This window comes from Dipodomys merriami, unplaced genomic scaffold (assembly GCF_024711535.1).
Source record: "Dipodomys merriami isolate MVZ:Mamm:240054 unplaced genomic scaffold, mDipMer1.0.p SCAF_656, whole genome shotgun sequence".
Taxonomy (NCBI): domain Eukaryota; kingdom Metazoa; phylum Chordata; class Mammalia; order Rodentia; family Heteromyidae; genus Dipodomys; species Dipodomys merriami.
Genome location: NW_027206242.1, coordinates 3,112 through 25,735, shown reverse-complemented (window position 1 = coordinate 25,735; position 22,624 = coordinate 3,112). Strand labels below are relative to the sequence as shown.

The following is a 22,624-nucleotide window of genomic DNA, read 5'->3' as shown; positions in this document are numbered from 1 at the left end:
TATTACTGTGAACAGCTTTAAGCCAAATATCTTCATGAGTATGAATGAATTTCTTGCTAATATGTTACAAATAGAGTTACTGAGTGAAGGCAATTATAGTAGGCTTGCCTGTACTCCCAGTACCCAGGAGGATTGTAAGTTTAGGAGCAGCCTGTGCTACACAGAAGTCCCTTTTAAAACAGAAAAAAACAGGTGAGCTTGGAAAAGGAAATATATTGTTAAGCAGGATGATAGGAACACAAACAATTTAGTGTGTGTGTGTGCTTGTGCATGTGTGTGTGCTTGTGCTGGTCCTAGGGCTTGAACTCAGTCCTTTTGCACTGTTCCTGAGGCTTATGCTCCAGTATAGCACTCTACCACTTGAACCAAACTCCACCTCAATCTTTTTTAGTGATCATTGGAGATGAATCTGATCCAGTTTCCTCCAGACTTAAAACCTTGATCTTCTTTTCTCAGCCTCTTTTGAAAGTAGGATTACAGGCATGTTGTATTACTCTTAAGTAATATAGTAAACATCATGCCAGTTTTTACTCCTTCCAGCAATGTTTGAGTGTTGCACACACACCAAAGATAAAACCGCTCCATGTTTGATGACAACCAGATCTCATAATGCTGTGAGGTACGTATTGTTATGCTCATTTTACCTGTAAAGAATTTGAGATCCAGAGAGTTTCAATAATTTTGAGCCCCCATCTAGTATACAGTGGAGCATGTATTCAAGTCCAACTAGTTCTGTTTATTTCAGAAAACATGGAGTCATAAAGTGGTCTAGTAAACATGTGTTCTAGTGAGTACTGCTCTTTGCAAGTACAGTTCTGTGCCTGACAGATTACCTTTCTCTTTCTTTAACTGCACCCCTTTTCATAAGCTAAGGAAAGCACAAGTGATAAGAAGAACCATTTTTGAAGGAGAAATTGATAAGGGGGTTGACCTTGGTATCACATACATATTAGTCTGACCTCCCATTTGAGTTATGGCTCCAGCACTACATTTCTGTTTTTTCTTTTGTATTGTTATTATAAATGTGAATTACACTGAGGTTACAGGCATATAAGTCAGGTATGGATATATTTCTTTTTGAAAGGTCAGTCCTTCCCTTGCTCTCTCAATTTTTCTCACAGGTTTGGTTTTTTTTAACTTCCTTTTTCTTCTTCTTCATCATCATCTACTTCTATCATCATCATTATTATTATTATTATTATTATTATTATTATTATTATTATTATTATTATTATTATTATTATTATTATTATTATTGTGCTGTAGAGGTTTTAGTTACAATCGTGTGGTAAGGATTACATTTCTTTTTTCTTGTTTTTGTTTTAGTCAGTAATGAGGCTTGAATCCAGGGCCTGGACACTTTCTCTGAGCACTTTTGCTGAATAATGGCACTCATATTGAGCCACAGCTCTAATTCCCGGAGTGCATTTTTTTGGACAATTTTACCCTTTCACTTTATCTCTTTTTCTGTTTTCCCATTCTTCCCCCAAAACAAATTTCATAGGTAATTTTCAACATAGTACCAATTGAATACCAGTGTTGCAGGTGTTCATTCTTTGTCCCTCCTTTTCTATGACCCCTTTAACTTCTGAAAAAAATGACAAAAATGAAAGAAAATATATATCATCTTGTTTCTGTTTCCTGGTCACTGGTTATTTTTGAGAATGTGTGTGTGTGTGTGTGTGTGTGTGTGTGTGTGTGTGTGTGTGTGTGTGTGTGAATACTGGGGCTTGAATTCAGGGAGCTGACCTTTAGCTTTTTTAATCAAGGGTGACAGTTTAAGACTTGAACCAAACTTCCATGTCTTGATTTTGAATGGTTAATTACAGATCAAAGTTTCACTGGATTTCCTAACTAGTCTAACTTCAATTCACTTTCCTCAGATCTCAGGTTTCTAACTAGCTAGAATTACAGGTGTGAGCCACCAGTGGTACTTGGCCTACCTTCTTTTTGTTAAGTAGTTTAAATGTAAAAGACAGTTGCAACCATAGTAAAAAAGAAATCAATTTAACTTTCCCAGCTTCATTAATTTTTAATATTTTGTCACATTTAATACATACAGAAAAACATTTTTTGTAAATGCTCCTGCAATTTGGTTTTCATATCAGATTTTTCGTCATGATGAACTTGATTTTTATAGCTTTTTACTTACTAAATATTGATGAGAATATGTTCAGAGGGCATTGATGACCTTTTGTTGGTTTTCATGCAGAAATGTTGCAAGCTAACACTTGATAAATTTGTGTGCAAGACCCCGATGATATATCCACATTCTTAGCCAGAATACAGTAGTGCCTGTTACAAATCATCTAGATCTGACAAACCCTGACTCAGGCCTTGTTACCACCTTCATGAATGTCCTCTTAGTGTGCAATACTGACTCTCCAATGACCATGACAGAGCCCTGATGCACGTTCTCATGACACAGCCAAGGTCACCAGTTAGGCGTGGCACCTACAGTATGATGGAGACTGGTGACTGTTCATATGGTGGAACGACACAGGAAATGTTAGGTCCTTAAGCTGTCATCAGTCCCCAGGGTTCTTCATGAGTATTCGATCCTAAGATTTAAGGAGACATCAAACTCTCTCTTCCTTGTGCAAGTTGTGGACAAGTTTTTCTTCTGGGGCTGTCATCTTCTGTGGAAAGATATGATCTGAGCTCTATAAGCCATTTTGCTTATTCTAGGCCCTTAGGGTAAGTCTGGCATGTATACTTAGACAAAAAGAAATGTAGTGATAAAAAATAGGAGACAACATTTTTCCTAGTCTATTTATTACTCAAATAGGTTTTCAGATTCTACCAATAATTCTTATTAGTAAGAAGCACTATCTCAAAAATAATCAGTGACCAGGAAACAGAAACAAGATGATATTTATTTTCTTTCATTTTTTTCATTTTTTTTTACATTTATCTCTCTTTCAGAAGTTTAAGGGGGGCTGGGAAGGTGGCTCAGTGGTAGAGCGCTTACCTTGCATGCTCGAGGCCCTGGGTTCGATTCTTCAGCACCACATAAGAAAAAAGAAAAAAGCCGGAAGTGGCGCTGTGGCTCAAGCAGTAGAGCGCTAACCTTGAGCTGAAGAGCTGAGGGACAGCGCCCAGGCCCAGAGTTCAGGCCCCATGACCGGACCCAAAAAAAAAAAGAAGTTAAAGGTGTCATTGAAAAGGAGGGACAAATAATGAACATGTGCAACATTGAAACTTTGATCTCTAATTAACCATTCAAAATCAAGACATGGAAATTTGGTTCAAGTCGTAGACTCTTACCCTTGATTAAAAAAAGCTAAAGGTCATCTCCCTGAGTTCAAGCCCCAGTATTCACACACACACACACACACACACACACACACACACACACACACACACACACACACACACACCACACACACACACACACACACACACACACACACACACACACAAACACAAACACACACACACACACACACACTAGTCCTTAGTGCTCAGGATCCTGACATGGAGATCAGCCTTTTCCAGCTCAATTTATCCTAGTTCTGGTAAGGACAGCTATTTAAGCTGAAGTTTGGTGGATAATAGTCATTCCTTCTCATTCTTTTTGCCTGTTGGTGTTGTTGAGTCCACTTCAGGGCAAAATCAGTGCCTGACACCTACTTGCTGCCATGGCAAAGTTGGCTGTGACATCCTAGATGCTATGGCCATTTTATTGTGAAGCCGTGTGAGGACACCCAACCCCACACAATTTTCCCCAAGGTATGTGTCTCCTTTGTCCAGAAGTGCATTCAACAATTCAGCAACCAAAATATCACCCAGTTCCTGATAAACTCAGAGTATGTTTCTATTTCCTTTAAAAAAATTCGACATGCCTTTGACAATTTGTCATTGAATTACTGAAACAGAGTATATAATTTTATGTATTTGTAAGTCTTTGACCATCTTTCTTTAGCTCTTGTCATATTTCTACGTGTTTGCAGCTTGCGAAGGGAAAAAGATTTAATTCAATATAGTCAGACTATCGTTCAGAAGGATATTTTTAGAACCTTGTGGAGGGAATGCCAACTTTCCATCTGGTGTTCTAAAGATGGCCTTCTTGGTACAGGAACTGAGTACACAGTCAAGATAAGAAGCTTGTCCTGATTTCTACTGACTTTCCTCTGTGGTCAGGGAGTTTGATCCCATGGCATATGTTTGTTTGCTACACTGGAGGGCCCATGCCTCCTCTGAAAAATCTAAGGCTTGGGGATAAGAGATACTAAAACTCAAAACCGAGCTTCCTACATCAGTAGGATTACAGGTTTGAGTCTCATGTACTCAACTTTTTTATACATACTAAACTCAGTTTCATTATATTCACTTTCATTATATTCACTTCATAGACAGATATATACAAATATATGTATATAATATTTATGTATAATCAGTGTTATATCTAGAAACACACAAATATATATTCATATAATTATAATCAAATTATATCACTACTTTCTCCAATAACATTTACACTAATGTTTTGTGCAAAAACCACGCAATTCTAAAATTTTAAATGCCTTTTTAGTTTGAAAAATCATATTGAATCTTATATATTATATAATATACTATGTAGAACATAAAGAATATAACATGTATTTACATATAACTGATTTAATTGTGGAAATTTTTCCTGATTTTTTGTTTGTTCATCTATGTAAGCCTTCTTTCTTCTATTGATGATGGCTTTTACTTTCCAGTATACATATCTCCTATATATTTTGTCAAATATTTTCAGCCCAAAGTAGACTTTTTATATTATTGGAGCCAAATTTTCCTTCCATATTTGCTCAAGGCAAATCAATGCAATGAAAATGTATACAGATTTGAACTCATTGTTGGAAGAGAGTCCCACTTAACGCTATAAGTATTGTGGTATTTGTCCCAATTGACAGAATAGCTTTCTAGGACATCTGATCTGCTATGTTCTAGACCTTTTGTAGCCACCTTATCACCCCATACAGGCATGGCCTGGCTTCCTTGTCACTCTTGTTGCATTTAACAGCTCCCATTATATCCAGTAGGCTCTCTTCTACAGCCCCCTGTCACTCTGCTTCCCCGCCTCCAGAACAGGTATGCACGATTCTTCAGTTTGTAGGTTTAAAAAGAAATATATTTAGGATTCATGAATTCTAGAATATGTCAAAAACATTTACATTTTAATAAAGTTAGAAAAATAAATAGAATGAACCTTTTACAAAAATCAGAAAAAAAAGAAAAATAAGTATTTTCTTAGGAAGGGGAGAAGGAATCTCAAAATCTAGATTGGCCTCTAAGTTGCCTTCAGGCAGAAATTCTGCCTCAGAGTCTTCAAAGGGATCTACTTCCTCAATAAAGACAGGATTTTCTTCCTGAGTCCAGGGAGGGACAGATTCTAATTTATCAACTGGAAATTGGATACCTTGCAAGAAGAGAGATTGGTCTGGGTATTCTGTGAGGAAAGATTCCCTTTCCTCAACTGAATCTAGATTTTGGATCTCACTTATTGGTTTTCCTAAACATAGACTGTGGTCATTTTCCATTAGCACATATTTAACTATCACACCAAGAAGTGTTTTTTTTTTTTGACTGATTTAGAGCTGATCTAGCTGGATTGTGAACATCAATGGAAGACATTCTGTATCGTCTTCTTCGTTGGTGGTATGTGTAGATACACCTGCATCACATGTGGGGTTCAGAATCAGTTGGATGTCCACAGGACTCAAAACCTACTTTGGCCTTTCTACAAATTGAAAAACACCCTCTACCTTCACAGGATTTCTGGAGATCAGCGATGGCTTCCAATCTCCATCAGTCACCATAGACGACATCACTGATGGGTTCTTTATCTGGAGTTCTGCAGGAGCTTTTCTACGGTGATGTAAACCTGAGAATGAAAATAGGTACAGGAGTCTTTGAGTAGACCCTCGTAGTTAAGGTGTCACTAAACTTCCAAGATGATCTAATAGGAGAAGCAGTAGGATTTGAGTTGGGACTGAACACTGATGAGGAGGTAGGCTTTTTCTAATGAGTGGCTACTTCCAAGTTCTTTCAAAAGGAGAACAGACATTACCTGGCAAAGAATATCCATAAAAGGAAATTTTGCCAAGCTGGGGAGTACTAAGGGCTCTTGGCCAATCAGACACATCCCTAGAGACTCAGGTTCCATCCCTACTCACAAGCTCTGGGGCATCTAAACAAGGACTTCTTCCTCTTTTTCTTGGTCTCATGGGTTCCTCCAGCTGGTCCAGAAAAATATGTAAGCGGAAGAGCAGGTCTGAAGAGGCCATGATGAGCTTGACATTCTGTGTCAGTTCTTTCAGGGTGTCATTGTTCTTGGGCTCATAGAAATCATCAGGGTAGAAGTCCATCCACATGGGGAGGATGAAACAAACAACGTTGTGGGCAGATTGATTGTTGGGAAGTGGAAAGAGACTCCTGCAAGCAGGATGCTCCTCACAACCCACTTCTAGTAATTTCTCAAATATAATCCTCTAAAATTCTCCCTGTAATAGGAAGAGAAAATTTTTCCCCACTGAATCTGACTTGCTACACACAGCCCTCCCTGTCATCCATGAGAGTCCAAAAGCACAACCACAACCACAACTGTGTAATCTACTATCCACTGATGTGCCAAGCCTCAACCCCCTGTTGAAAATCACAACTGGTGTTCAAAGAAGAAAGTTGAGTTTGATTCAGAAACCTCAAAGATACCAAGTTTTCAAGGATAGAATTATTTGTGCCAGCGTCCACTTACTTCTTCACTTGTTCAACTTCTTCTCAGTTATGGTAGAAGTATCTGTACCAATGGGAGGAGAGAAGGAAGTTAACTCTATGCTTCTCCTTTTCTGAACTAACAGGACACACATAGGACTCGCTAAGTCCCACATGGTAATGTAAACATGACACACAAAATTGCAGATATGTATATACAACTTCATGGTAATTCTGTGAAGATGCTTATGTGCATCTGTCCAAATAAATGCACAATGGCTCATGCCTCTAATCCTACTAATCTGCAGGGTGAGATCTGAGAATCACAGTTTGAACCCAGTCTAGTTTGTAAAAATCTAAATATACTTATCTTCAATTAACCAGTCAAAGGCCAGAATTGGACCTGGGGCTCAATTGGTAGTGTGTTAGAAATGGGACAGCACTCAAGCCCCCAATTAAAGTAAAAGTTGCCTCCTTTCTTCTGTCTATATTCCTTCAAAGGCCTCAAAGATAGTGATTTCCTAGGTGAGCGTTGACGTTGGGTGCCACTTGCTCCTTTCTTAAATCCTAGTCTCTCAGCAAGCAAATTACTAAGGCTCCACTAGCTTATGAGGCACATGAAATATTCTGGCAGCCCAGTCCTAAGGAATTAGCCAAGGACTGCACTTCTTTGTCTCAAGCCAATCTCCTTTGACTAGACCCCAGTGAAACTGTCTCAGAGATGTACCTAGTATTCCAATATTCTGCCAGGGGGTCTCATCAGCCCTGGGTTTGAAGGAGGAACACTAACTTCTTTTGTTTGTCATGGGGCTTGAACTCTGGGCTTGGGTGCTATCCCTCAGCCTTTCAGCTCAAGGGGAGCACTCTACCACTTGAGCCACAGCACCACTTCTGGTTTTCTAGTGTCTTATTGGAGAGGAGTATCATGGACTTTCCTGCCAGGGCTGGCTTTGAACCGTGAACCTCAGATCTCTGTCTCCTGAGTATCTAGGATTACAGGTGTGAGTTACTGGTGCCTGGCTTAGGAACAATAACTCTTTTGTTTGTCAGGGCTTGAAATCTGGGCCTGGGCCCTGTCCCTCAGCTCTTCAGCTCAATGCTAGCACTCTACCACTTGAGCCACAGCACCACTTCTGGCTTGTTTTCTGCTTATGTCGTGGTCAGGATTCGAACCCAGGGCCTCATGCATACAAGGCAAGCTCTCTACCACTAAGCCACCTTCCCAGCCCAGGAACACTCACTTTCAGAATATCCAGCAACTGCTCCATTTTCCTACACTCTGTGAAGTGGTGGAGGAAGTTTCCCACATAGAAGGGATCAGCTTTCTGGTAGGTAGGGACAAGGTCCATTACCAGAATTTCCAGAAAGCCTGAGTCCAGGCTCCATACATAATAAGGCACATTCAGGGTTTGGATGAACTCATTGTCACACTGAGGTGGTAAAAAAGAATGGATCTATGAAACATGGAAATGAGAGTACACTTCAAACTGAGTAATTGTAGTAGAGTGGATTGAAAAGTGCACAGCAAATATTTTCTGTCTACACATATAAAAGCACATAAGAAGAAGTTTCTAGTGTGGGCTAGGATGAGATTAAATAGGTTTACTGTCATAGTTATACCTGGCCTGAATTTCCTTGTGATTTCCTTGGTTTCTTCTTATAAAAAGTCCTGAGACATTGGATTCGTGGTTGGGCACTGATCAAATGTCTGCAGCATCGAGTGAGGCACTCACACCTCTCATGCTTGAGACCTGAGTCTCTTGACTTTGAAAACAGTACAGGAACATCTTTCTTGTTCCTGAGCCACAGGCCAAGTGAGCTGGCTTGAGCTAACTGTAGGTTACAGTTGCGTGGCTCTCAGAGATCTATATTCTACTCCATTGTGAGTGAGGTAGTGTCATCTCTCAGAGCCCAATGATCTAAGCTGCTTGCTCACATAAGACCATCCCCAAGACAAACTGGAGGCTGAAATCTCCCCTCCCACATCACTTTATACACATGTGGACATTGTCAAATCCCAATAGCCTCAGCTAGGCCTAGATACAGGCATGTCTCAACCTCAAATAGCCCTTCCTAGGTCAGATCCAGGCCTTATTTGTCACTATTCCTCTCATCCTGCACAAATCATTTTGCCTCTCAGGGCCCCCTCGGCCTGCCATGTGCTTCTTGCATCAATTTTTGACATCTACTTCCTAAGACATTATTAGGTTTTTGTTTCCTAATCTTACTTGCCTTTGAAACCCCAGTGTGCTTTCATCTGGAAAAAAGGCAAGTTCTTAGCGGTGGGAAAATCAAACAAGTATTGGAAAACACATGTATTGTTACACATATAGACAGACATTTTTACAAGTGTACATTCTTGTAAGATAAAAGAGTATTTTTGAATCTTTTGTCATATTTTATGACAGAGGGGAAGGGGAGAAGGGAAGAGGTGCATTGTTTTCTCATAATTCAATGATTTTTTTAAAATAGTATAGTTGAAGGAATGTAAGATTTAAAGATAAAAACCCTGCTCCTGTTCTTTTTATAAGCTAGTCGTTTATAAAGTATTCCTCACTAAAGTCTTGTCGTCTGTGTCCCATGAACTATCCTCCTCCATCAAAATAATCAAGGAAAATCCTTCACAAGTAAGTAGACTGTTGTCCAATCTCTGGATAAGTATTTAAGGTACAACTTTGCCTGGTAATTTGTGCGTGTACAAGTGTGTGGGAGTATGTGTGTGTGTGTATGAATGTGTGTCTGTGCATATTTGTGTCTTAGGGCTTGAACTCGGGGGCTATATGACAATCCCACGCTTCTTTTCCTTGACCTCCTTGCTCTACCAATTATACTACAGTTCAGCTGCAAGCTTTTTTTTAGTGAACTAGAGATTAGAGACTCATAATATTTCCTGCTCAGGCTGTCTGAACTAAATATCAGTTATCAACCTCCTGATTAGCTAGAGTTATAATTATCAGCCTCCAGTACCTGGTGATAAAGCATTGTTAATGGAGGCAGTGGAGTTGCAAGTTTCAGTCCGGCTTCAAGACACTATATCATAAAACAGCAACAGCAAAATCCTATATCAAAATACAATAATAAGATCTAATTACAATACAATATAGTGATATAGTCTGCTAGCATACCTTTCAGGAAACCTTGGTTTTAATGATTTAGCAACACAAAAACAAACAAAATGTGCTAATTTTAGGAGACTCTACGATTTTTTAAATTCCATCTTAATAATTTCAAAACATAAGAAACAAGAAAAAATTCATACTTATGAGAATGTAAAAAGATTAAAAGATGGCAGATAATGAAATGGAAAATTCTACACTGCAGGAAAATTATTGTCATGGTGAATATATGGTGGTATTGTTATGGTGAATATATGATAATGTTCTTCAAAGCAGCAATAGATAAATATATATTTACTACACATAGTCTAACTTGTCTATATCTATCAACATCCAATCTTCTAGTGCACATTATTAATGTATTCATGTTTATGGTATATTCGAAAAAGTGACTAGCAGAGTGAGGAAGTTACCAAAATATATTAGCTGCAATGTTTTAGGAGATCAACTTGCTAATTATATTGACTATTCTATATATTAAACATGTAATGTGTTACCATTTTATCTCTAAGTATGTACAAACACTACTTCAAAGTGAAACGGAATACAACAAGGTTTTGAAGGCATATGCCTGTAAAGCTAGCCTTTTGGGACATCATTTCAAGACCAGTGAAGTTTTACCTGCAATGATCCCCACCCCTGGCTGTGCATGATGGAATACTTCTATCACCCTGGTCCATGGGGAGGTGAAAGCAGGAGGATTTCAATTACATGCCATACAAGGCAAGAACTACCACATGGCTCCCTCTCAACCAAAGAAGGCTAAACACTGGCTAGAACCTATATCGCCCACCTAGGTAAAAATAAAAATAAGAGCATTGTAGTATAAGAAACAAACAATATTAAATCATGCCAATGCAAAGCATCATGAACAACGCACACTCGGTGTTTGTTTCTCATACCTTTATTCTTAACTATAGCTTGGATTATATATGTGAGCCAGAGACACTAAGCAGTTCATCATTATAAAATGACTATTTGAGTGTCTGCTTTGACTCCAAGGTCTTTGATCCATTTGGAGTTGATTGTGGTGCAGGGTAATATATAAGGATCTAGCTTTATTTTTCTACAAGTAGTAACCCAATTTTGCCAGCACCATTTACTGATGAGGCTGTCTTTCTTCCATTCTTTTTAAAGCTACCTTATCGAAGTTTAAATGGCTATATGTCTGTAGGTTCATTTCTGGGATTTCAGTTCTATTCCATTGGTCCTGAGGTCTGTTCTTTTGCCAGTACCAAGCTCTTTGGATTACTGTGGCTTTGTAGTAGAGTTTGAAATTTGGTATTGATATTCCTCCAGCACTGTTCTTTCTGTTAAGGATAATTTTTGCTATTTGAGGTCTTTTATGATCCATATGAATTTTTGGATTACTTCATCTATTTCCTTGAAGAATGACGTTGGAATATTGATTGGTACCACATTGAAGTTATAGTCTTGGGAAGTATTGCCATTTTCATGATGTTGATCCTTCCAATTCAGGAGAATGGGAGGTTTTCCATTTTTACATTGTTTTGATTTCCATTAACAGGTTTTTAAAGTTTTCACCATAGAGGTCCTTTACTTCTTTGGTTAAGTTAGTTCCCAGGTATTTTTTGTGGTGCTATTACGAATGGAGTTGCTATCCTAATTTCAGCCACGCTTTTCTCATTGTTGGAATACAGAAAAGCCATTGACTTTGAGGGTTAATTTTATACCTTGCTGCTTTGCCAAAGGTTTGAATCACCGTGAGTAGTTTAGGAGTGGAGTCCGTGAATAAGAGACTACCTAGGTCTCCTTGGCACACGCCGAAACTTTCTTAAGACACCCAGAAACACAACGAATCAAAGAAAGGTTAGACAAATAGGATTGCATGAAATTGCAGAGCTTCTGCATGGCAAAGGACATAGCTAGCAAGATCAATAGATCAACCACATATTAGGAGAAGATCTTCACTAACCACACAACGGACAAGGACCTCATATCTAAAATATGCCTGGAACTCAAAAAATTAAATCCCCCAACAACAAACCCTCAAGGAAACAACTGCCCAATAAATAAGTGGGCTAAAGACTTAAAGACATACTTCTCTGAAGAGGAAAGGAGGATGGCCAATAAACACATGAAGAAATGCTCAACCTCCCTGGCCATGAAAGAAATGCAAATCAAAACAACATTGAGGTACCACCTCACCACAGATAGAATGGCTATAATCAAGAACTCTAATAACAACAGATAACAACAGGGGATATGGACAGAAGGGAATCCTACTGAATTGTTGGTGGGTCTGTAAACTTGTTCAACCACTTTGGAAAATATTATGGAGGTTCATCAAAAGACACCACATAGAGCTCCCCTATGACCCAGCAATCCCAGTTTTGGGAATTTACCCAAATGATCACAAGACCATACCAAAGCTACCAGAACAACTATGTTTATTACAACATTATTTACCATAGCTAAGATGTGGAACCAACCCAGATGCCCCTTAGTAGAAGAATGAATCAAGAAAATGTGGTCTATATACACAATGGAATTCTATGCCTCTATCATAAAGAATGACATTGCACCATTTGTTAGGAAATGGAAAGACTTGGAAAAAATTATATTAAGTGAAGTAATCCAGGCCCAAAAAACATAAGTGAAAGAAACATAAGTCCCTTGTTTTCCCTTATTTGCAATAACTAGTATATTTTTGAGACATGCAGAAAAGGTCAGATAAGTTGATGTTGGACGAGATATACCCCTAGAGAAAGATTCAAATACTTTTTTTCTTTCTTGCGATTATTTCAAAGATATTCATAAGATGATTTCTTTGTTGTTTTGTATGTCCTTTCCCCACAGTATATCCACTGCTTTCACTGTATTTGATGTTGGTATAATTTGTGGAGGGGAAGGAAAAAACACATTTTTAAAAAAGGATACAGGTGGACCCATTGCAGCAATGAAATATACAAGCCAATATTTTGAAAATCGAACTTTACAACTTTGGCCAAGAGGGGTGAGAAGTGGGGGTGGGGTGGGGAGGTGTGTGGTGGAGATAAAAAGGTATGGGATGGAGAAACAAAGGACAGGGCAACAATGCTTGATAAGAAATTTATTCAATAACTTGTCCATTTAATTGTAACTTCTCTGTATGTTATTTTCACAATAAAAAAAATTCTATGTGAAGCCAGGCGCCAGTGGCTCATGCATGTAATCCCGGCTACTCATGAGGCTGAGACCTGAGGATAGCGTTCAAAGCCAGCCCAGGAAGAAAAGTTCCCATAAGACACTTATCTACAATTAACAACTCAAAAGCTTGAAGTGGCTCCATGGCTCAATTGACCCAGTGTTAACTAACTTTGGCACAGAGTCTCAGAGTCTGTGCCCAGGCTCGGAATTCAAGCGCCACAACTGACAAAAAAATAAACATATAAATGTCTGAATTTCTTGTGAATTAAAATGACAGCTCTGGTATACAATTCTACAGTCTACTACAGATTTCATTATATTTACGTTTAGAAAAAGTAGCAACACTTGAATAAAGGACACTTTTTCATAAACTAGGGCAGATTGGTCTCTAATTAGAGGAAATTGCTGGGCTCATACATAATACTTTTGGTTGGTTTTTGTTTTGTTTTTAGGACAGGATGAGAAATCTTATTTCTACCAATGGCTATTTGGATATGTATGACATCATTCACAGGCCATGCAGAATTAATAGTAAAGACAGGACACAGTAAACTTGCAGTAAACTTATTTGTCTTTATGTGATATTCTGAATGATTTGTTTAGCTTATATTTCCCTATGGCCTATAGTTTCCTATTCGTGCCTTCCTCAAATACAAGCATTTTCCACCAATTCAGATTTGAGCCAGGCAATATATTGTATTAGTGCCAAGAGGTGAGGAAAATTGTAACACAACCAGGAAAGCATGAAACCAACTCTATATTAGCTGGACACTGGGGACTCAGGCCTAATCCTAGCTACTCAGGAGGCTGATGATCACTGTTCAAAGCCAACTGGAGTGAGAAAATCTGTGAGACTCTTCTCTCCAATTAACAACCAACAACCATAAATGGAGCTGGGGCTCCAGAGGCAGAGTAGCCTTGCTTACAAAAAGTCAGAGGCGAGGGCTGGGAAGATGGCTCAGTGGTAGAGTGCTTGCCATGCATGCATGAGGCCCTGGGTTCGAGTCCTCAGCACGTCATAAGCAAAAAGAAAAAAAAAACATAAGTGGTGCTGTGGCTCAAGTGGTAGAGCACTAGCTTTGAGCTGAAGAGCGAGGGACAGTGCCCAGGCCCAGAGTTCAGGCCCCATTAACGGACCCCCCCAAAAAAAATCAGAGGCAGCACCCAATCTTGAGTTCAAGCAGAAGGTCAGGCACAAAAACAAAAACATTCAACACACACAAAAAAACAGAAACTGGAGAAAGCTCAGGAAAGGATGGCCTTGTCTACAAGACAAATGTACACATTACATGAATTGTGAAATGGTAACCTCACTGTACAATTAGTAACAATTACATTTTTTAAAAATCTGAGAAATCCTGTAGCCATTAGCCCTTATGATGTGCATCTACTTTCTAGGATTTCAAAGTACCATCATCTGAGCTGGCAACACACAGGTTGTAGCCCTGGGTGATTAGAAAATATGAAACCAGAGATCCTTTCATATTGTCCCGACAACTCTTATTATTTTAAGCAAAAAAAAAAAAAACCAGAGGAAAGTAAACAAAATAGATGTTATGGTGAATTAAGCTGTTATTAAGGATTCCTGGCAGAATTATAATGTTAAATGATGAGTTAATGCATGTGTTTTCTAGATACTGAACTCACATGTGTCACTAAAATATCCATGGATTCATAACTAGAAATTCTGAAGTGTAAAGCATAGTAATTAGTTGAATTTCATTAGGTAACCAGTGCCGAGAACACAACATGGTATTAAGCCAGGTAAAGTTGTTTATTTACTGAACTGCTGCCCATGCCATACATGGTGGAAAGGGATGTACAAAAAATAGGGCGACCCAAACTCGGGCCTGGATGTATCTAGGCAAAGGATCGGATGAGGTGTGGCAAGGTAGGGGGAAAGACTAGCAATACTGCATCTGGATGTGACTTCAGGGCCTGGGATTCACCTCCAGTCAGATGGAAAGTGTGATCAGAGGCTGACCAGGTCGTGACTTAGTGGGAGGAGGAGGTGGCTGCCTCCAGGTTTGCCAGATACCTAGATAACACATAAAGGGTGGAAACTTAGCGAAGAAGTGAAAAGGCATCTGCATAGGGTCTGCATGGCCTGGGGCAGACCTAATATTAAATACACGTAGTACTGCCATGTGACTCCAGACTCTAAAAATTCATTCTCAAACATTTTCTTTCTCTATTTCTTTTTCTTTCTTTTTTTCTTTTTTCTTCCTTCCTTCCTTCCTTCCCTCCTTCCCTCCTTCCTTCTCTCTCTTTCTCTCTTTCTCTCTCTCTCTCTTCTCTCTCTCTCTCTCTCTCTCTCTCTCTCTCTCTCTCTCTCTCTCTCTCTCTCTCTCTCTCTCCTTTCTTTCACTCACCCTCTCTCTCTCTCCTACTTCAGTATTCTCAACTCTCAAATATTGAACACTTGCTGAGTTGAACTCACAGGCTGAGAAGAGCAGCTCAATTAGTGAATGTGAACTTTAATTTAATGTTCCCTTATACCTCTACCACAGATCACTGGAATCAAATCATGAACACTCAGCAGCATGGCATATTAAGGCATTTAGGGGAGTAAGTAAAGCAATCAAGCTTACTGCATTCTGTGAAGTCCAACCTAGGAAAGTGTGGCAGACTCCTCCCTCCTCTTGAGCAATCTCAGCAAAGTTTCTGCATCAGGAGAGTTGACTGGCTCCATGTGAGCCAGTTACCTAAGTGGCACAGGTACTTGACAGAGACTTAGTCTCTGGTTGTGCTGAAATTAATGGCATGCTTCAAAATGATCCACTAATTTGTTGAGATTGGGACTTCCTAAATTTTTGGTTAGCCTATGATCAAATGGTGATCTATTTATTTCTGATTTCTAACCACGATCAGACCACTCAAAATCTTTATCACACATGGAAGACATGAAGTTGATTTTCCCAAATGACATACAAGTTGACAGACAGCAAAAGTAAGTCCTTAATTTTGGTCGAGATGTGTTTTTAATGTGAAACAAATTTACTTAGCAAAATATCTGACTTCTGTGATTATACTTGCAAACTCACCCTACATTTTTATATCAAATCACCTATATTAATCAATGATTAACTCAAATTACCTGTAATCATTTATTTCCGTCATATCTTTTAGAAGTAGGCAGAACTCACACCATAAAATAAAGTGGTAGAATTTGAGAGGATCACAGTTCTGAATCAGTCAAGTAAGGAAAAGAAACACTCATATCAACCTACTAGGTAGGGGTATTGGAATGCAATCATAATCCCTGCTTTCTGGGATGGGTGCAAAAATTGCTACTATAGGAGTAAAGTAACTTAAATGAGAAAGGATTGATGGAATGGCTCCAGTGGTGGAGTACCTGTCTGGCAAACAGAACATCAAAACTCAAATCAACTTCCTAAAGATAAAATAAGAAAAGGAAAGAAAAAACAACAATACTGACCATGTGTTCAATGTAAAGATTTACACTAAATTATCATAGTAATAAATGCCATCATTTATTTCTAGGGCTAAACATATTTTCTGTTAAGCCTAAATGAAAAAATAGCACACTATATATAAATCTTTGGTAAAACACAGGTCTAGCTTACAATGATGAACACTTAAGTTTGCATGTCCAGTGGTGTTGCAGGGTTGTTAAGGTTTATGGAAGTCCATCCTTTTGATGAACTTGACATGATGAAATTACCTAACCATACATAACCAGACAGTTTACTGGACAGATACTGCTGATACACACACACACACACACACACACACACACACACACACACACACACACACACTTGTATGTATTTATATATTAACATGTAAATAAAAATAAAAAATTTGTAATGAATAAATTAATTGAACAGATACCTTTCTTAAAGAATTATTTTATCTGAACCAATTCATGTCTTCAAGTCTCTAATGCTATATCACATTTACATAGTTGCTGATCGCTTTCAGCTTTTTTAGGATATTGTTTTTTCTTTGTTTTTCAGATGAAAAAAGCCTGCCAATAAACATACTTGTATGACATTCCTTTCTTTAGAAAATGAAAAGCACGTTGTGTTATGTGGCTCTATATGAATCATCAAAATATATTTTTTATAATTTCAAGTACATATTGTCTTAGACTTAAATCTCATTCATTCTCTTCCAATAGTATCTATGGGAAGGAGAAAATGAAGGATCATACTGTTACTTTGGGAGCTTTGGTTATTAATCACTGAAATAAATATTATGAAAATGAAAAAATTATTAAAAGAGATGACTTGAAAGTTATCTTTCTACACACTCATGCTACTCCCTCAACTATATCATAGAGCTTAAAATAAGTACCATTTTAGCTGTGTGCCATTGGCTAATTCTTGTAATCCTAGCTACTCAGGAGCTGAGGTTTGAGGATGGTAGTTCAAAGCTATCCCTGGCAGGAAATCTGTGACACTCTTACTTCCAATTAACCACCAGAAAACTGGAAGTGGCACTGAGCCCAGGGACAATGCCCAGACCCAGACTTCAAGCCCTATGACCAAGAAAAATAAAAAAAAGGAAAAAAGAAGGAAAAAGTAACATTTTTACAATTAATGTGCACATATAACATATACACAAAAATTTTCTAGAAATAAAACTATAACAGTCTCTGGACTGGCAAAGAAAAAGAGATTAAAATGAAATTGCCTTTAATCATTCATTTAGACAATCTATACTGAGGGCAGGCTACTGGAACTCACATCACTAATTGAAGAGCTATAACTTGAGAGCATCACAGTTCAGAACCAGTGTGCAAGGAAAGTAATAAGAGTCACATATCATCCCAAATCCTGGCATGTTGGAATGGATTTGTAATCCCAGCTACTTGGCAGACAGAAATGAGGAACTTAGCCTCTGTTTGGCCCTAGCAAAATTGATAACCTATGAGCAAAGTAACTAAATCAAAAAAGAATGATCTAATGGTAGAATACTTGTTCAGCAAACATATCAAAATTCATACTCATTTCCTAAAAGAGGAAAGAAAAATGAAGAAAGAAAGGAATAAATAAAAGAAAGAAGGAGGAAGAAAGAAAGGGAAAAAGAAGTATAAACAAAAACCTCAACATGCGTTAGATGTTAATAATGACTTTAAGTAATTTTAGCTATAAATGTCATCATTTAATCCTGGACAGAGACATTTTGAATCAAGCCTGAATAAGCCATAGCATGCCCCATACAAAGCTTTGGTAAAATACTGGTCTGGCTTACACTGTTGGACCAATAGGAATGTAAGTCTAGTGGGTGGGTTCTTCATAATAAATGTGTTATGATCTCAAAATGCGTCTTTATTTCTGGCATTTTACCTGAGTAATCTCACTTAAGTCTTTTCCAAAGGGCACTTTAGTGGAAGGAGGAAAATCATTGATTCTGGTAGACAATTTCTGTTACTAAAAACTCCAGTGTATAGTAAGGGAAGCAACTTCAAAATTATTCATTAGAGAGAGTTGAAAGTCATCTTTATACACACTAACTGTTTCCTCAACAAAGCCAGAGGATTTAAAATAACTAATATTTTTAAGTTAATGGGCACAAATGTGCATGATTTTTCCAGAAATAAAATGATCACTCATGAAACCTTACTAATACTTCAACGGATGTTTTCCAATTAGAGGATTCATCTTGATACATTTTCACACAATGTGTATCTGCTTGGTAACAGAACCTACAACTAGTCTAAGGCATCTAATAAAATTTATGAGGTGGTGTGGGGTTTCTGTCTGGTTCAAAGGAAGAGTTGGTATTGGCACAGTCCCTGCGGTGGAGCAGGACAGGGTTTTGAGGATGAAGGCCAGTCTGTGTAGGACTTTGAGAGAGTAGGGAGGGACAGGAAGGACTAGACTTGTGGAATAGGTGGGACTTTAGGATGGAGGCTGGCAGGTAGATGGGTTTTCAGTGTAAGAAGACTGGGTCACTGGGGAGGAGGCTGTTTGGGGAAGAGCTTTGAGAAGGAAGAACAAGGCTACAAAGGGGGAGGTTACTTAGAGGAGGGGTTCTGTTGGAGCACTGTGAGCTCTAGTAGGATATGTAGGGTGGGGTTTCCCATAAGGCAAGGAATGGAATGGAGGCAAGAGGCTGACAGAAGGTGGGGTTTCTGGTGCAGGAATATGGATCTATGAGGGAGAGGCTTTTCAGTATCTGGCTTTAAGAGGACAGAGCAGTGCTAGGAAGAAGTGGGCTAGTAAGAGGCATGGTTTCTGGTGGAGAATGGCAGGTCTTTGGGAAGTGTGTTAGGGAGGAGGTGGGGTTTCTGGCGGAGCAGAATGTATTCACAATGTATAGAGAAGCTTTTCAGGACCAGGGCTTTGTTAAAGCAGGGATAGGATCCAATGGACTAGATTAGTTAAGACGGTTTTCTGGTGTAGCCAGTCACCACTTCGAAAAGAGGAGTAAGGTTGGGTGGGGATTTCAGTGTTATAAGGCAGGACAAGGACTTTGGACAGGGTTTCCAGTAGTGCAAGGCAACTTTCAAAAAGAGACTACGGAGGGACAGGGATTTACAGTTGAGCATGGTGAGGCTTCCAGAAGGGGGCCAACTGGTGCAGTGGTTTCCAGTTAAGCAATGTGGGTGTCGAGAGATGGGATAGTGTGGTGGGAGATATTTAATGGGGGTTTTGTAGAGCAGGTCAGGGCTTACAGCCATGGGGCTAATTGGAGGAGGGGCTTTGAGAAGGAGTGCAAAGTCTACAAAGGTGTAGGATAATTATGGGCAGGGTATCTGTTGGAGTAGGGTGTGGATCTGAGGGAGCATCCAATAGGGTTGGATTTACCTGGGGAGCAATCCAAGGCATTGAGAGAGTAGGTATGGGAGGTGGAGAGACTTGTTGTGAAGCAGAGCTGGCTTTCCAAGCAGGAGATGGGCTATGTGAGAAGCTTCTGGCCAACCAAGGCTGGGCTTCAAGGGCAGTTATAAGGAGGTGGAGGGTTTTTGTGTAGCATGATTGGCATTGTGGAAAGAGGTAGGGTTGGGGCTGTGTTTGACAAGTTAGGCCACTTAGAAGCAGACAGAGAGGGGCAGAGTTTCTGATGAAACCAGAAGGGACTGGAGGGAGAAGTCTGGTTGTGGGGTGGGGTATGAAATAGAAGGGAGGAGCTTGGAGGTACTATGATATGGGATCAATGGGTTGATGAGGAAATAGTGTAGTTAGGGGCTGGGAATCTGGTGGATGAAGTGAGGATTCGAGGGAGAAGCCCGATGTAGGCTGGGTTCTTGTTGGAGCAAGGAGAGATTCCCCATTTGTTAGGAAATGGAAAGGCTTGGAAAAAATTATATTAAGTGAAGTAAGCCAGGCCCAAAGAAACATAGCTCCCATGGTTTCCCTTATTTGCAATATCTAGTATAGGTGTCAGTCAAGCCGAAAAGATCAGATAATGTGATGTTAGGAAAACGAACCCTTAAATATGTATTTTAATGTTTTTGTTTCTTTCATGAATGTGTTTCTAACGCATTTATAAGATTATTTCTTTGTTGCTTTGTATGTCCCTCCCCCACAGTGTAACCCCCGCTTTCACTATATTTGATGTCAGTATAACATGTGGAGGAGATGGGGACAAACAAGTCGTTTAAGGATTCAGGTGGACCTGTTGCAACATTGAGAAGTACAAAATGTCATGTCAAAACCAGCTTTACAATGTCGGTGTGTGGGGGGGAGGGGGGTATGATTGGTTGGGGGGGAGGGAGGAGGCTGGGAAGGGAGGTGAAGGGTAAACAAAGGAGGAGGCTGCAATGCTTGGTAAGAAATGTATGCATTATCCTGCCCATGTAATTGTAACCCCTCTGTACAGTATGTTCTCAAATAAAATAAAATAAAATAACAAAAAAAAGTTGTTGAAGTAAAAAAAAAATTTTTTTAAATGTCTCACAGTAATAATGGACACTCTATTGTCTTAAAATTGTGAATGAATGAAACTTTTACTCTGACCATTTTAGAAATACTAAAACTATGTAAGTAGTAATAATGTTTTAACTTTTTATAATATTGGAAAGTATACAAAAATTAATTAGGAAAATATAAACTGTACACAGATTGTTCATTCTGCAGCATCAACTTTAATCTAAAAGAATTTGAAACAATAAAATTGCCATATAGTGAGATTGTAGCATGGTTTTTTTTCCAGTCATCAAAATGGTGACTTAAACGATGTGTATTTATCTTTGGATGCATCGCTGTTAAAACATATCTAAGAAGGAAAACACTTCTATAGAGACCCTGAAGAGACTCAGAAGGATCTGTGAAATGATGTTGGAATAAAATTAATGACTAATTACAGTAGGAATTGATTTTCTGTAGGCCAAAAAATAATTTCCAGAAGAAAAGGCTGCATTGAAAAATAAACAAAACAACGAAAAGGAAGCAGGCAGGCAGACCTTGAAGTAAACATTATCCAATGAGCAATACCTATTGAGGCATGATTGCAATCTTCTTTTATTTAAGTTACAATTACTGACCTATGTTCTTCCCTAATGCCAAATAATAAAGCCATGAAAACGCAATAATCCTTTTCAAGGCCTTATACTTTACCAAAAAATTCGATGAATGTATTGCTAGAAAGTATAGATAAATGTCTGAGATGAAGAGTGAAGAACATATCCCCAATTTCTGGCTTCTCAAGATGAGAGGGGTACAAGCCAAAGCACAAGGGGAATGGACAGAAGTACATTAGTGCATACCTGTAGTTCCCAAGATGAAATAATTAATATAACAGGGGAGAAAATCATCATGACCATCACAGGATTTAACACTGGAGAGTAGAGAGAACAGTGAAAAGGAATGGAAAATTACAAAGGATGCCCTTGCATATTTGGCAGAAGAGTGCGTGGCATTGAGGACTAAACTATGTGGAGGTGTTATAGGAAACTACCTGTGCTCATATGGTGCCACAAACAGTGAAGAACTTACGATTTACAAGACATTGAATAATCATAAAAGTCTTGCTTCAGTAGTACAGAGTTAAACCTTGATAAATTCTGTTTGGAAACACCTAACAGACTATAAAACCAAGACCAGAAGATTCAAATTGTATATAAGTAAATTGACTGTTCACAAAAATAGAGTTCAAAAAATCAAATCATATAATGTGGATGCAAAAGCATAACATTATTAAGGTAACCGTTAAACCACACACATTTTATGGGAGTAGTCCTTATTATAAAAGATTTATTTTCCTTACACATTTTGGATGTACAAAACCAACAAAAAACAAAAGCAAAACAAAGAAAAGACAATTGGCAATAGAGCTGGATGCCACTGCTTCCTTCCTATTCCTAGATAGTCACGAGCCTGAGATTGGAATATCATGGTTCACAGATGTCTGGGGTAGCAATCCATGAGACATTTCTGTTCAATTATTCAATCAACGACAGAGTTAAACCTTGGTTCAAATACTACAGACTCAGTCAATCATGAGTGAAAAAAACCAAGCAAGAGTTTGAGGCTCTGAGTCAAGTTTCATTAGTGTACATGTGTGTGCGTGTGTGTGAGTGTGCACACACACAAATGGAATGAGAGAGGAAGAGGGAGAGAAAACAGGGAATATTAAGAGTTTAAGGACTATCCTAACCATATATTAATAAAAATGAGGGAAACCATGGAACCTATGTTTCTTTGAGTCTGGCTTCCTTCACATAATATGATTGGCTTCTAAGTCTT

The 22,624-nt window shown here is 38.7% G+C and overlaps 1 long non-coding RNA gene across 1 annotated transcript; it reads right to left on the bottom strand.

Annotated features, from left to right (window-relative positions):
• Positions 1-2,532: 2,532 nt before the first annotated feature.
• Positions 2,533-5,794, bottom strand: LOC138815666 (uncharacterized). The gene is made up of 3 exons (XR_011368411.1): positions 5,754-5,794; positions 2,972-3,000; positions 2,533-2,639 (listed from the first exon to the last, which is right to left on the bottom strand). It is a non-coding gene; the product is annotated as an uncharacterized lncRNA (long non-coding RNA).
• Between the last annotated feature and the right edge of the window lie 16,830 nt (positions 5,795-22,624).